The following is a 15,948-nucleotide window of genomic DNA, read 5'->3' as shown; positions in this document are numbered from 1 at the left end:
GCCATAAACAAACTACAGTGCATTAATGGAACGAATACTAATAGTTAACAAGTAATGGAAACGTCCATTAATTTTACATTGAATTTTTGTTGAAATATGTGCGACATTAACACCTCAAAACATTTCGAACTAGTTGTTTTTAAAAAAAATTACAAGACTGCTCGTATCAGGGCGAAGCCCTGAATGTTCCGACTGCCTTTTAAGGTTTATGGAGCAGCAGTAATAACATAAAAAATTTAAATGAAATAAAATAAAATGAAAATTTTTTTTTTCTAAAATTTGAAATTTTTTATAAAAATTATCCCCCCACACGCCATATAAAGTACAAAAAGATAGATTTCGTTCCTTGTAATAAATCAATTATGGCAAATAAGCGTCGTTCAACCAATTTGGAAGGATTTATAAGACGGATTAAATCTCCGCTTAAGCGTTAATAGCGCGAGTTATATCGCGCGTTAATTGTCCCAAATTGGTCAAAATGGCAATCTTTAAACCCTCATAACTTTACGAAAAATGACCACAGGTGAAATATCTTTTCAAATTTGAGCTCAAGACAACAATACCTTTCGAATGATGTAAAAAAATCCGTCAAAATGGCTAATTAAAAAGTCGAAATTTGTCTGAAGAAAAAAAAACCCACCCGAGCACAAATATTCCGTTACTTTCGTATCGAAAGTCGGAACAATAAGGATATAATTCGAAATTAGACGAGCAGTCCAAACTCACTTGGACATCGGGATACTTTTAGGAAGGTTTTGAATTTCGCGTTTCAAACTTTTGGGTATCGTTACCTTGGTTTAAGTTTAGGTATTTCATTTCTCGTTATGAGGGCTAAAAAGCTTAATTGGATGGCTGTTAGCTAAGGGTAAACAAAGTAGAAAGATTGAAAAGTGGACTTAAAGCTAAATAAAGTAGTAGAAATAAAATCGAAGAAAAATGCACTTTTACCCGGACATTTCCCCCTCTAACTCTGGCTGGGATTAAGAAAATGGAAAACGGTTTATACCTGTAGGTAGCTAATTGCTATGGAATTGTACATGCACGGAATTATGTGCCTAGGGTAAATTGGGTCATGGGGGTACTACCGAGTATAAAAAGCAAAACTTATCCCCGACCGTGTATTTTATCCTAACATGATAGGGAAAATATTAGTAAATTTGGTTCAAAATCGGGTTATGATAAGTTTATTGGGATCGTACGACTTTGTTGCTTGGGTCAAGATTTGACACCGAAGTCAGCTGGTATTTAAGTAAGTAGCGTAGGGGGATTTAACTGATAAGAATCATACGACTTCGGTTACTTACCCGATTTACGATACCAACCGCAGGGGGATGTATTTACGAAACGTGAACAAGTCGATAAAAACCCCGGACTTGGAACCCGTCAGCTTTGACAGAGGGAGTAGGTAAAAGGGAAAACCATAAGGGGCGGTTGTGCTTAAGGGGATGACAACACCGATATGAAGTGGCGTGACTTTAACAAAAACGGAGCGCAAATAGAGATAAGAAGTGGAGGTTCGAGAGCGGATTTTGAAGGGAGAACGAGTTAACGAACTTAAGATTCAGTAGGTCCCAGTTGTGGTCGCTATCTGAACTCATCAGTTAATTGTTTCACAGCGAGTGAAGTAAAAATGCAAGTCGAAGTGCCTTGTGGAATATTAGTTAGAGTAGAAGCTAGCAAAAGTCAGAGAGCTTAGTCGACGGGTGTACTAACCGAGTACGCAGAAGAAATTGTTAAGCGTGTACAGATCGCAAACCATTCTGTTGTATATTAATAAATTATACTCTGGCCGAACTAGTAGGCCCTTTGTATTCGGACTTATATATATTGAATTCATTTGCTAAAAAGGAATTCGTTGTACGCGACTTCAAGCGAGATATAGCGAGCAAGAGCATCACTGACCAAGGGGGAGCAATAGAATACAGTAGAGGACAACTCACCACTAACATAACCCTTTCGGGATTGTCGTTAATACCGAGCCTTAGTGCCCCCTGCTTCAGCACGGTAAAAGGGATAGCTTCGCAAGACCGTGTGTGGAAATCCTAAAGACGACATTGGCGCTCCTGGGTGGGCTGTCCTAGACTGAAGTTGCAAACGAACGAACAACCATTCCATGAGCAAACACGATGATGAACGACGACGATAGAGCTGCATTGGCAGAGGCTGCTGTGGCGGCAGCGAATGCTTTGGACAGGCAGCAAGGAGTCTTTGGCTTTGGCACCATTCGCCCCGATCGGTTTCCCTCCAGTAGCTATCAGAACTGGGCCGACTGGAGGAAGCATTTCGCCTGGGTTGCGGATGCTAACAGATGGGAAGATGAACAGGCTCGGATGGTGTTGCCTACGTGTTTGACAGGATGGGCTCTGGATGAATTTACCAGCATGCCAGCCCACTTCAGAAAGGAGGAAGACGGTTTCCCAGCGCCAACACTTGCACGGATGCTGGCCGAACTAGACCAGCGTATGATGCCCTTCCAAACTCAAGCAGCGGCTAGGGCGGAGTTCAAAAGTCTGATGCAAGGAGACAAGGAGGGCTTGAGGGAATTCTCTCGGCGAATCCGATCACTTGGAGATGTTGCTAATGGAAATGTGGGAGCTCAAGCTCGAGACGATATGAACCGAGAACAGTTCATAGACGGGCTATTTGACGTGGACCTTCAAAACCTACTTCTGCGAGAAGATCTAGGAAGCCTAGCGCAAGCAGTTGCCCGTGCCCAAGCCTTGGATCTTGTGAATAAAACGTCCAGGGCCCGGAACCGGAGAAAGATGCACCTTGCGAGGGTTGCCGAAAATGTCCCAGAGCCGGGTGCTGAGGCTGGTCGGAGTGTAGGCGGACAGATCCCTCGAAACCAACCCGTGGGAGCTAGTCAGGGACGTCAGCAGGCGAGCAATGACCCCCGCATCGACCAACTGACCGTAAATTGTAATCTACATTTGAACTCATGGCTGGTAATCCTCTTGCTACTTGGAGTATGGCCCTCATCGGCAGTGACGATCAACCATACCGCCGGAGCAGTGTTCATGGCGGAGACTCCCCTCATCATTGCGAGCGCAATGGAAACTTCTTGGGTTTCGGTACCATTCCCCGTGGTCCCTGCGATTAATCGGACACTCCTCGATATAGCCTTCCAGGAACATCAGTATATGTTGGCGGATCTCTGGAAAGAATGGGATGGCAAGATCTGCGGTGACAACATCACTACGGAAGCATTTGTGAATCTAACCTACCTGGCATTCAAAGGCATTGAGTACGAAATTAGTGAAATAGAGGCCGTGCTCTACGAGATGAAGAACCGAGCTACGACCTTCGTCGACAAGCACGAAAGGAGCTCCACGAGAGCAAAAAGGTGGATCAAGCCAGCGCTGGGAGGAGTTGCGGCGGCCATAGTGTTAGCTCCGATACTCAAGGACGGGTTTTGTCACTACTTCTCCTTTTTTGGTCTTTGTGACGGAGACTCGAACTTGGATGAGCTGGGCAACGAAGCTTCGTTCTTTGATGGGACTGTCCGGACCATCGTACTCGAGACTGGGGAGAGGTTGCATCTTTTGGGCCACTCTCTTAACAAGACGCAGACCCAGCTGAAAATGATATCGCACGGCTCGAATGCAAACTTCGAACTGTTCAGGGGATTATTGAGGCATGTTCTAGGTGGGACTGACGACCAACGAAAGGAGAAAAGTGCCTGTAAGATGTATAACTGGAACTCCCTCTATGGACAAACATTGAAGTACTCCACAGTGATTGCGAACCACTCAGCGACTTTTGACACCATCAGAGCCGAACTGATAGCGTTCAAAATGGCAGTACACAATTACGGGTATATCTTGGACGATGCGTTGAGTTCCTTGACGCGAGGATATATTCCCGCTACTCTTGTTCCCCCGGAAGTACTGACGAGTATCTTAGATGGAATTCAGTTGGATAAGATGCAAGAGGCTATACCCAGGAACGAACTGATGACGTACTATGGATTCGAGTTGGTGCAGTCGACGGTGATCACGGAAACGGGGATCAACGTTTTGATTAACACTCCTGTACACCACACGATGGGCCTGCACGACGTCTATCGGACGACTCCTCTTCCCCAGCCGGCGAATGGGGGATCTACAGCGACTCAGTATAAGGTTGTAAATACACACTTGCTGGTGTCGGAGAGACGGGACAACTTTGCAGAAGTATCTGGAGAAGTGATCTCAGCTCATTGCAGTGGAAGCAGCCGGTTGAAGCTTTGCTTCCGACCTTTCGCGATGTCCCGAAGTAGTGAATCATCTTGTCTAGCAAGTCTCTTCTTCGACTTGCCTACAAATGCGTTGAAGTTGTGCCCTCAGGAGGTGATTGTTCTGCCAGAAATCCCCACGGCTGTGTACCTGGACGACTCAACTTATTTGGTAACTTCACGGGACGATGATTATACGCTTTTCAACTACAGCAGAGGAGCTAAGGAGAGGGGTGAACCCATATTCGGTTGCAGAAGTTGCCTTCTACGACCCAGTTGCGATGGTAGGATCGAAGCGCCAGAAAGTGCTTTGGTTCTAGTGCCAGACCCACGGACCTGCCAGTACGAGACTGGATTAACGGTGACGATCAGACAACACCCGCTGATCCGGACCTTGTTTGCGACTTTGGAGGAAGCTGAAAAGAACCTCCCAGGAGTCATGATACCGGAGATCTTACGAGAGCAGGCGAGGAGTGAGATGGTCGAAGCACTCCGACTCAATCTGATCAAGTTGCCAGAGGGGTCGGTGGACGAAGAAGCCCTATCGGAGATTGCCAAGCCCTTTGCTGCTGAAATTTTACGCAAACACACCCCTTTTCATTGGCAGATGATGCGCAGTGGACCTGTGCAACTGGGACTGGTCATCTGGTTGTTGGTCGCAGTCTTTTTAATATTAGGCTGCGTGTACTGGCGTTGTTTTTCAAGGAGGGCCCGTTTACTGGGAATTAATATGCGTCGCCAACGATGCGCGGACTTCGAGGACTCCTAATGTTGTGCGCCACTAGGACGACATCGAGGGGTGCCGCCACCTAGATATGACCCCAACTACGAGGGTGGATCACAGAGACCCAACAGTTATCCCCAGGGACCCTCCAGAGGTGATTCGTTCTCTGGTCAGATATACCTACCCCCCAGAGTACCCGCTAGCTCATCATTCGATGAAATGAACCTTAGAAGGACCACAGAGGGAAGTGGGGCGTCGAGCACACCGCTGATGGGACGAGGCTTTAACTATGTGCGAGGCAAGTGGAAGGGGGTTTCTGGACGTGGACCCCGGATCGGTACAATCGCGCGGATGGACACCACTCTTTGAGGAGGGGAGGATAAGGCGACCAGGAGGGTGAGAACCAGTCCGACCGGTTGTGAGTCTAAAACATTTTATATATTCATGAATTCAATATAATGCTCATCGTATTCGGTGCTACTATACTAGGGTGTGACCCCACCTCATGGATATCACTACTTCGTTTCAAACATTCATATCTATCTAAACGGATGAGGTTGGATCACACCGTGAGGAGTAACTTGATAGCAGTCATGTCCCCGAGTCAGCTCAGCTGACCCCTCATTCATGGTATAACCATACGTGCTTTTATTTGACGGGGACTGACTAGAGGTTTGCGATCGCACGATACAATTTAGTAGGATGCGTTAGGCGACATTAAAGAGGTTGAGGGTCATTAAAGACTTAATCAGGTTAATTTAGCGCAAGCTCAGGCTAATTCATAGCATACAAGACTTTCGAGGCCAGGCTTGCAGGTTAACCGACGAACATGACATAACAATCTTAAGTAAAAGCAACTGATTGATTGACGGGCCGTTGTGTCGCCTCGATACGAACATCTGAACAGGTGAAGATAAGGGAAAAAGAGAACCACGAAGGCTGAAACCGTGCATTGTTACTATCAAAATTCAGTCGTTAAGGAACTGTCGAATTTTAAAAAATTCTCTAAATTAAAAAAGGGGAAAAAAAGTCGCCAAAATGACAATTGTGTGGAGATCTTTCATCCTCCGAGCCTTCTTCACCATCCTAGACTACCAGGAAGAAGATGAGTATAAAACTCTTTGACTGAAGAGTGGTGCCTCCCTTCACCTATTGGCAGACACCGCCTCCTGGCATGAGTTCCGGTTGTTTCTGCGGGGGCAGGGTGCCCCACGGCCTTTCCGACACTACCCTAGAGTCGAAGAGACGGTGCCGGATGTGAGCACAGCTCTTTGGAAGTTCAATCCGGGGGAGCCCGATCTGGAGAGTTGCTCAACTGCGGGCCAATTTCATGTACATGAGCCCGCCCTGGACCCGGCAACTGACACTTGCTCGACCGAGGGTCAACCGCCTTCGGAGAAGTCTGGGCGGGAGAGATTTCTCAGTTGGGAGAGTGATGAGGACTCTGCAAGCACCCACTCAATTTCCCTCTCCGACATAGCAAGGGCTAGGAGGAGGAGGCCCAGTGATAGGCCCAAAATTAGGGACCTCTTTGACGAAATCAGACATACCATTGGGGAGGAGGAATATCGGGCGCTCCAGGCCCAATGGGGAGAGAAGAATTGGTCAGACGAATATGACGAATCCTCAACCAATTCGGGGGCCGAAAATTAGGAGAGGACAGTTTATAAACTCTCGCTAATAACCAAGGAATTTATAAAGGAAGGAACTGATTAAACTTATAGCTTAAACTTAACTATAGCTTACACCTAAATAAAGTATAGATTGTATATAGTCAGTAATTCAGTATTTAATGGTAAAAAAAAAGGGGGGAGAGAAAAACCTAACATTATTCGGGAGAATAATAGACTAGAAGGGAAGACTGTAGAATTGCTAATTCTAGCAAATTTTCGACCTTAGTTTAAGTTTAGGTATTTCATTTCTCGTTATGAGGTCTAAATAGCTTAATTGGATGGCTGTTAGCTAAGGGTAAACAAAGTAGAAAGATTGAAAAGTGGACTTAAAGCTAAATAAAGTAGTAGAAATAAAATCGAAGAATGCACTTTTACCCGGACATTTCCCCCTCTAACTCTGACTGGGATTAAGAAAATGGAAAACGGTTTATACCTGTAGGTAGCTAATTGCTATGGAATTGTACATGCACGGAATTATATGCCTAGGGTAAATTGGGTCATGGGGGTACTACCGAGTATAAAAAGCAAAACTTATCCCCGACCGTGTATTTTATCCTAACATGATAGGGAAAATATTAGTAAATTTGGTTCAAAATCGGTTTATGATTAGTTTATTGGGATCGTACGACTTTGTTGCTTGGGTCAAGATTTGACACCGAAGTCAGCTGGTATTTAAGTAAGTAGCGTAGGGGGGATTTAACTGATAAGAATCATACGACTTCGGGTACTTACCCGATTTACGATACCAACCGCAGGGGGATGTATTTACGAAACGTGAACAAGTCGATAAAAACCCCGGACTTGGAACCCGTCAGCTTTGACAGAGGGAGTAGGTAAAAGGGAAAGCCATAGGGGGCGGTTGTGCTTAAGGGGATGACAACACCGATATGAAGTGGCGTGACTTTAACAAAAACGGAGCGCAAATAGAGATAAGAAGTGGAGGTTCGAGAGCGGATTTTGAAGGGAGAACGAGTTAACGAACGTAAGATTCAGTAGGACCCAGTTGTGGTCGCTATCTGAACTCATCAGTTAATTGTTTCACAGCGAGTGAAGTAAGAATGCAAGTCGAAGTGCCTTGTGGAATATTAGTTAGAGTAGAAGCTAGCAAAAGTCAGAGAGCTTAGTCGACGCGTGTACTGACCGAGTACGCAGAAGAAATTGTTAAGCGTGTACAGATCGCAAACCATTCTAATGTATATTAATAAATTATACTCTGGCCGAACTAGTAGGCCCTTTGTATTCGGACTTATATATATTGAATTCATTTGCAAAAAAATGAATTCGTTGTACGCGACTTCAAGCGTGATATAGCGAGCAAGAGCATCACTGACCAAGGGGGAGCAATAGAATACAGTAGAGGACAACTCACCACTAACATAACCCTTTCGGGATTGTCGTTAATACCGAGCCTTAGTGCCCCCTGCTTCAGCACGGTAAAAGGGATAGCTTCGCAAGACCGTGTGTGGAAATCCTAAAGACGACATTGGCGCTCCTGGGTGGGCTGTCCTAGACTGAAGTTGCAAACGAACGAACAACCATTCCATGAGCAAACACGATGATGAACGACGACGATAGAGCTGCATTGGCAGAGGCTGCTGTGGCGGCAGCGAATGCTTTGGACAGGCAGCAAGGAGTCTTTGGCTTTGGCACCATTCGCCCCGATCGGTTTCCCTCCAGTAGCTATCAGAACTGGGCCGACTGGAGGAAGCATTTCGCCTGGGTTGCGGATGCTAACAGATGGGAAGATGAACAGGCTCGGATGGTGTTGCCTACGTGTTTGACAGGATGGGCTCTGGATGAATTTACCAGCATGCCAGCCCACTTCAGAAAGGAGGAAGACGGTTTCCCAGCGCCAACACTTGCACGGATGCTGGCCGAACTAGACCAGCGTATGATGCCCTTCCAAACTCAAGCAGCGGCTAGGGCGGAGTTCAAAAGTCTGATGCAAGGAGACAAGGAGGGCTTGAGGGAATTCTCTCGGCGAATCCGATCACTTGGAGATGTTGCTAATGGAAATGTGGGAGCTCAAGCTCGAGACGATATGAACCGAGAACAGTTCATAGACGGGCTATTTGACGTGGACCTTCAAAACCTACTTCTGCGAGAAGATCTAGGAAGCCTAGCGCAAGCAGTTGCCCGTGCCCAAGCCTTGGATCTTGTGAATAAAACGTCCAGGGCCCGGAACCGGAGAAAGATGCACCTTGCGAGGGTTGCCGAAAATGTCCCAGAGCCGGGTGCTGAGGCTGGTCGGAGTGTAGGCGGACAGATCCCTCGAAACCAACCCGTGGGAGCTAGTCAGGGACGTCAGCAGGCGAGCAATGACCCCCGCATCGACCAACTGACCGTAAATTGTAATCTACATTTGAACTCATGGCTGGTAATCCTCTTGCTACTTGGAGTATGGCCCTCATCGGCAGTGACGATCAACCATACCGCCGGAGCAGTGTTCATGGCGGAGACTCCCCTCATCATTGCGAGCGCAATGGAAACTTCTTGGGTTTCGGTACCATTCCCCGTGGTCCCTGCGATTAATCGGACACTCCTCGATATAGCCTTCCAGGAACATCAGTATATGTTGGCGGATCTCTGGAAAGAATGGGATGGCAAGATCTGCGGTGACAACATCACTACGGAAGCATTTGTGAATCTAACCTACCTGGCATTCAAAGGCATTGAGTACGAAATTAGTGAAATAGAGGCCGTGCTCTACGAGATGAAGAACCGAGCTACGACCTTCGTCGACAAGCACGAAAGGAGCTCCACGAGAGCAAAAAGGTGGATCAAGCCAGCGCTGGGAGGAGTTGCGGCGGCCATAGTGTTAGCTCCGATACTCAAGGACGGGTTTTGTCACTACTTCTCCTTTTTTGGTCTTTGTGACGGAGACTCGAACTTGGATGAGCTGGGCAACGAAGCTTCGTTCTTTGATGGGACTGTCCGGACCATCGTACTCGAGACTGGGGAGAGGTTGCATCTTTTGGGCCACTCTCTTAACAAGACGCAGACCCAGCTGAAAATGATATCGCACGGCTCGAATGCAAACTTCGAACTGTTCAGGGGATTATTGAGGCATGTTCTAGGTGGGACTGACGACCAACGAAAGGAGAAAAGTGCCTGTAAGATGTATAACTGGAACTCCCTCTATGGACAAACATTGAAGTACTCCACAGTGATTGCGAACCACTCAGCGACTTTTGACACCATCAGAGCCGAACTGATAGCGTTCAAAATGGCAGTACACAATTACGGGTATATCTTGGACGATGCGTTGAGTTCCTTGACGCGAGGATATATTCCCGCTACTCTTGTTCCCCCGGAAGTACTGACGAGTATCTTAGATGGAATTCAGTTGGATAAGATGCAAGAGGCTATACCCAGGAACGAACTGATGACGTACTATGGATTCGAGTTGGTGCAGTCGACGGTGATCACGGAAACGGGGATCAACGTTTTGATTAACACTCCTGTACACCACACGATGGGCCTGCACGACGTCTATCGGACGACTCCTCTTCCCCAGCCGGCGAATGGGGGATCTACAGCGACTCAGTATAAGGTTGTAAATACACACTTGCTGGTGTCGGAGAGACGGGACAACTTTGCAGAAGTATCTGGAGAAGTGATCTCAGCTCATTGCAGTGGAAGCAGCCGGTTGAAGCTTTGCTTCCGACCTTTCGCGATGTCCCGAAGTAGTGAATCATCTTGTCTAGCAAGTCTCTTCTTCGACTTGCCTACAAATGCGTTGAAGTTGTGCCCTCAGGAGGTGATTGTTCTGCCAGAAATCCCCACGGCTGTGTACCTGGACGACTCAACTTATTTGGTAACTTCACGGGACGATGATTATACGCTTTTCAACTACAGCAGAGGAGCTAAGGAGAGGGGTGAACCCATATTCGGTTGCAGAAGTTGCCTTCTACGACCCAGTTGCGATGGTAGGATCGAAGCGCCAGAAAGTGCTTTGGTTCTAGTGCCAGACCCACGGACCTGCCAGTACGAGACTGGATTAACGGTGACGATCAGACAACACCCGCTGATCCGGACCTTGTTTGCGACTTTGGAGGAAGCTGAAAAGAACCTCCCAGGAGTCATGATACCGGAGATCTTACGAGAGCAGGCGAGGAGTGAGATGGTCGAAGCACTCCGACTCAATCTGATCAAGTTGCCAGAGGGGTCGGTGGACGAAGAAGCCCTATCGGAGATTGCCAAGCCCTTTGCTGCTGAAATTTTACGCAAACACACCCCTTTTCATTGGCAGATGATGCGCAGTGGACCTGTGCAACTGGGACTGGTCATCTGGTTGTTGGTCGCAGTCTTTTTAATATTAGGCTGCGTGTACTGGCGTTGTTTTTCAAGGAGGGCCCGTTTACTGGGAATTAATATGCGTCGCCAACGATGCGCGGACTTCGAGGACTCCTAATGTTGTGCGCCACTAGGACGACATCGAGGGGTGCCGCCACCTAGATATGACCCCAACTACGAGGGTGGATCACAGAGACCCAACAGTTATCCCCAGGGACCCTCCAGAGGTGATTCGTTCTCTGGTCAGATATACCTACCCCCCAGAGTACCCGCTAGCTCATCATTCGATGAAATGAACCTTAGAAGGACCACAGAGGGAAGTGGGGCGTCGAGCACACCGCTGATGGGACGAGGCTTTAACTATGTGCGAGGCAAGTGGAAGGGGGTTTCTGGACGTGGACCCCGGATCGGTACAATCGCGCGGATGGACACCACTCTTTGAGGAGGGGAGGATAAGGCGACCAGGAGGGTGAGAACCAGTCCGACCGGTTGTGAGTCTAAAACATTTTATATATTCATGAATTCAATATAATGCTCATCGTATTCGGTGCTACTATACTAGGGTGTGACCCCACCTCATGGATATCACTACTTCGTTTCAAACATTCATATCTATCTAAACGGATGAGGTTGGATCACACCGTGAGGAGTAACTTGATAGCAGTCATGTCCCCGAGTCAGCTCAGCTGACCCCTCATTCATGGTATAACCATACGTGCTTTTATTTGACGGGGACTGACTAGAGGTTTGCGATCGCACGATACAATTTAGTAGGATGCGTTAGGCGACATTAAAGAGGTTGAGGGTCATTAAAGACTTAATCAGGTTAATTTAGCGCAAGCTCAGGCTAATTCATAGCATACAAGACTTTCGAGGCCAGGCTTGCAGGTTAACCGACGAACATGACATAACAATCTTAAGTAAAAGCAACTGATTGATTGACGGGCCGTTGTGTCGCCTCGATACGAACATCTGAACAGGTGAAGATAAGGGAAAAAGAGAACCACGAAGGCTGAAACCGTGCATTGTTACTATCAAAATTCAGTCGTTAAGGAACTGTCGAATTTTAAAAAATTCTCTAAATTAAAAAAGGGGAAAAAAAGTCGCCAAAATGACAATTGTGTGGAGATCTTTCATCCTCCGAGCCTTCTTCACCATCCTAGACTACCAGGAAGAAGACGAGTATAAAACTCTTTGACTGAAGAGTGGTGCCTCCCTTCACCTATTGGCAGACACCGCCTCCTGGCATGAGTTCCGGTTGTTTCTGCGGGGGCAGGGTGCCCCACGGCCTTTCCGACACTACCCTAGAGTCGAAGAGACGGTGCCGGATGTGAGCACAGCTCTTTGGAAGTTCAATCCGGGGGAGCCCGATCTGGAGAGTTGCTCAACTGCGGGCCAATTTCATGTACATGAGCCCGCCCTGGACCCGGCAACTGACACTTGCTCGACCGAGGGTCAACCGCCTTCGGAGAAGTCTGGGCGGGAGAGATTTCTCAGTTGGGAGAGTGATGAGGACTCTGCAAGCACCCACTCAATTTCCCTCTCCGACATAGCAAGGGCTAGGAGGAGGAGGCCCAGTGATAGGCCCAAAATTAGGGACCTCTTTGACGAAATCAGACATACCATTGGGGAGGAGGAATATCGGGCGCTCCAGGCCCAATGGGGAGAGAAGAATTGGTCAGACGAATATGACGAATCCTCAACCAATTCGGGGGCCGAAAATTAGGAGAGGACAGTTTATAAACTCTCGCTAATAACCAAGGAATTTATAAAGGAAGGAACTGATTAAACTTATAGCTTAAACTTAACTATAGCTTACACCTAAATAAAGTATAGATTGTATATAGTCAGTAATTCAGTATTTAATGGTAAAAAAAAGGGGGGAGAGAAAAACCTAACATTATTCGGGAGAATAATAGACTAGAAGGGAAGACTGTAGAATTGCTAATTCTAGCAAATTTTCGACCTTAGTTTAAGTTTAGGTATTTCATTTCTCGTTATGAGGTCTAAATAGCTTAATTGGATGGCTGTTAGCTAAGGGTAAACAAAGTAGAAAGATTGAAAAGTGGACTTAAAGCTAAATAAAGTAGTAGAAATAAAATCGAAGAATGCACTTTTACCCGGACATTTCCCCCTCTAACTCTGACTGGGATTAAGAAAATGGAAAACGGTTTATACCTGTAGGTAGCTAATTGCTATGGAATTGTACATGCACGGAATTATATGCCTAGGGTAAATTGGGTCATGGGGGTACTACCGAGTATAAAAAGCAAAACTTATCCCCGACCGTGTATTTTATCCTAACATGATAGGGAAAATATTAGTAAATTTGGTTCAAAATCGGTTTATGATTAGTTTATTGGGATCGTACGACTTTGTTGCTTGGGTCAAGATTTGACACCGAAGTCAGCTGGTATTTAAGTAAGTAGCGTAGGGGGGATTTAACTGATAAGAATCATACGACTTCGGGTACTTACCCGATTTACGATACCAACCGCAGGGGGATGTATTTACGAAACGTGAACAAGTCGATAAAAACCCCGGACTTGGAACCCGTCAGCTTTGACAGAGGGAGTAGGTAAAAGGGAAAGCCATAGGGGGCGGTTGTGCTTAAGGGGATGACAACACCGATATGAAGTGGCGTGACTTTAACAAAAACGGAGCGCAAATAGAGATAAGAAGTGGAGGTTCGAGAGCGGATTTTGAAGGGAGAACGAGTTAACGAACGTAAGATTCAGTAGGACCCAGTTGTGGTCGCTATCTGAACTCATCAGTTAATTGTTTCACAGCGAGTGAAGTAAGAATGCAAGTCGAAGTGCCTTGTGGAATATTAGTTAGAGTAGAAGCTAGCAAAAGTCAGAGAGCTTAGTCGACGCGTGTACTGACCGAGTACGCAGAAGAAATTGTTAAGCGTGTACAGATCGCAAACCATTCTAATGTATATTAATAAATTATACTCTGGCCGAACTAGTAGGCCCTTTGTATTCGGACTTATATATATTGAATTCATTTGCAAAAAAATGAATTCGTTGTACGCGACTTCAAGCGTGATATAGCGAGCAAGAGCATCACTGACCAAGGGGGAGCAATAGAATACAGTAGAGGACAACTCACCACTAACATAACCCTTTCGGGATTGTCGTTAATACCGAGCCTTAGTGCCCCCTGCTTCAGCACGGTAAAAGGGATAGCTTCGCAAGACCGTGTGTGGAAATCCTAAAGACGACATTGGCGCTCCTGGGTGGGCTGTCCTAGACTGAAGTTGCAAACGAACGAACAACCATTCCATGAGCAAACACGATGATGAACGACGACGATAGAGCTGCATTGGCAGAGGCTGCTGTGGCGGCAGCGAATGCTTTGGACAGGCAGCAAGGAGTCTTTGGCTTTGGCACCATTCGCCCCGATCGGTTTCCCTCCAGTAGCTATCAGAACTGGGCCGACTGGAGGAAGCATTTCGCCTGGGTTGCGGATGCTAACAGATGGGAAGATGAACAGGCTCGGATGGTGTTGCCTACGTGTCTGACAGGATGGGCTCTGGATGAATTTACCAGCATGCCAGCCCACTTCAGAAAGGAGGAAGACGGTTTCCCAGCGCCAACACTTGCACGGATGCTGGCCGAACTAGACCAGCGTATGATGCCCTTCCAAACTCAAGCAGCGGCTAGGGCGGAGTTCAAAAGTCTGATGCAAGGAGACAAGGAGGGCTTGAGGGAATTCTCTCGGCGAATCCGATCACTTGGAGATGTTGCTAATGGAAATGTGGGAGCTCAAGCTCGAGACGATATGAACCGAGAACAGTCTAAAAAACTCTCTTCATATTATAACTCATACTTGGAAGCTCCAAGCGTTTGGATTCAAGAAGCTATCTGCTCTGAACGTAACTGTATGTTCTGATTTAAGATATAAAAAATAATAATTGTTCCGACCATTGAAAATGGAAAGGATTTTTTCTTCATATTTATTTCAGATTTTTTGTTTTGTTTTCCACGCATAACAAAGTACTAAAAATGCCATGGAATGGGATGAGTCTTATATAACATTAAAACCCTTTTAGGCTTGATTCGCACGACATTTAAAAATTTGACGAAAAGTTGTCCGGGTGTCGAGAAAAAACCGGGTTGAATTTTTTTAGTCTGAGTCTAACTTCGAGCGGGTAAAGAAATCGAGTAGCAACCGCTATATATATAAAATTGGTCATTCAGACTAACAAAAATTTGATTTAGCCAAAGAAAATTTTTTCTGGAAAGCTTCATTTAGCGCTTTCTTCCTTGGCAATAATAATTTATTTGAAAACTTTTTTTCTTTTGTGCTTTTTAATTTTTTGAAGACAATCTTTGTCGATTAAGCGCCACGCACTAAATTTCTACACATTTGTATAGTTTTTTTTTATCCCACCACGCACAAAATGACACTACTAATGAAAAACAAAATAAAAAAAAATCGTTTTTTTTATGAATGTGGTCGGAACAATCTGGTCGGAAGCCAGCTATCCGTGTGATTTAGTTTTTTCTCAATCTCAATTTTAGTTTTACACCTAAGCCCTCCTTTTCTTTTTTCTTAGCGTATTGATGTATTGCATTCTGGGCGATGAATTGGAAATTTATCGTTTCATTATCGCTTATATAACTAATGTTTTAAATTTTATATTCTAATGCTTTAAATTTCTGCTGAAAGTTTAAAAATCAGTTTTCAGGCTCTTGGCATTATGATTTAACAAAAAAATGCCTGCATTTTATTTGCATGCTCCAATTTTATAGGCGTATAATATAAGTTGAGTTTTTTTTCGAAACTTCTTCATTTCTTTCATTCCCTTTTGTCAGCGAACAAAGCTCGGATGCAGAAAGCTTATTACTAATTTTGATGGCATGTTGTGATATAAATAGAGTCTTTTTGCATACAACTCTCTTTTCTTTATCAACCTCGTTTAAATTTATATCCGAAAAAATTTTCTGACTTAATTCAAGAAAACAATCCGATTTAATAAAAAAAAACTATTTTTTTCTTCCCGCCATTTTCATTTCACGCAACTCAATTGG

Source organism: Symsagittifera roscoffensis, chromosome 9, assembly GCF_963678635.1.
Source record: "Symsagittifera roscoffensis chromosome 9, txSymRosc1.1, whole genome shotgun sequence".
In the NCBI taxonomy this organism is placed as follows: domain Eukaryota; kingdom Metazoa; phylum Xenacoelomorpha; order Acoela; family Convolutidae; genus Symsagittifera; species Symsagittifera roscoffensis.
This window is presented reverse-complemented; position numbering follows the sequence as displayed.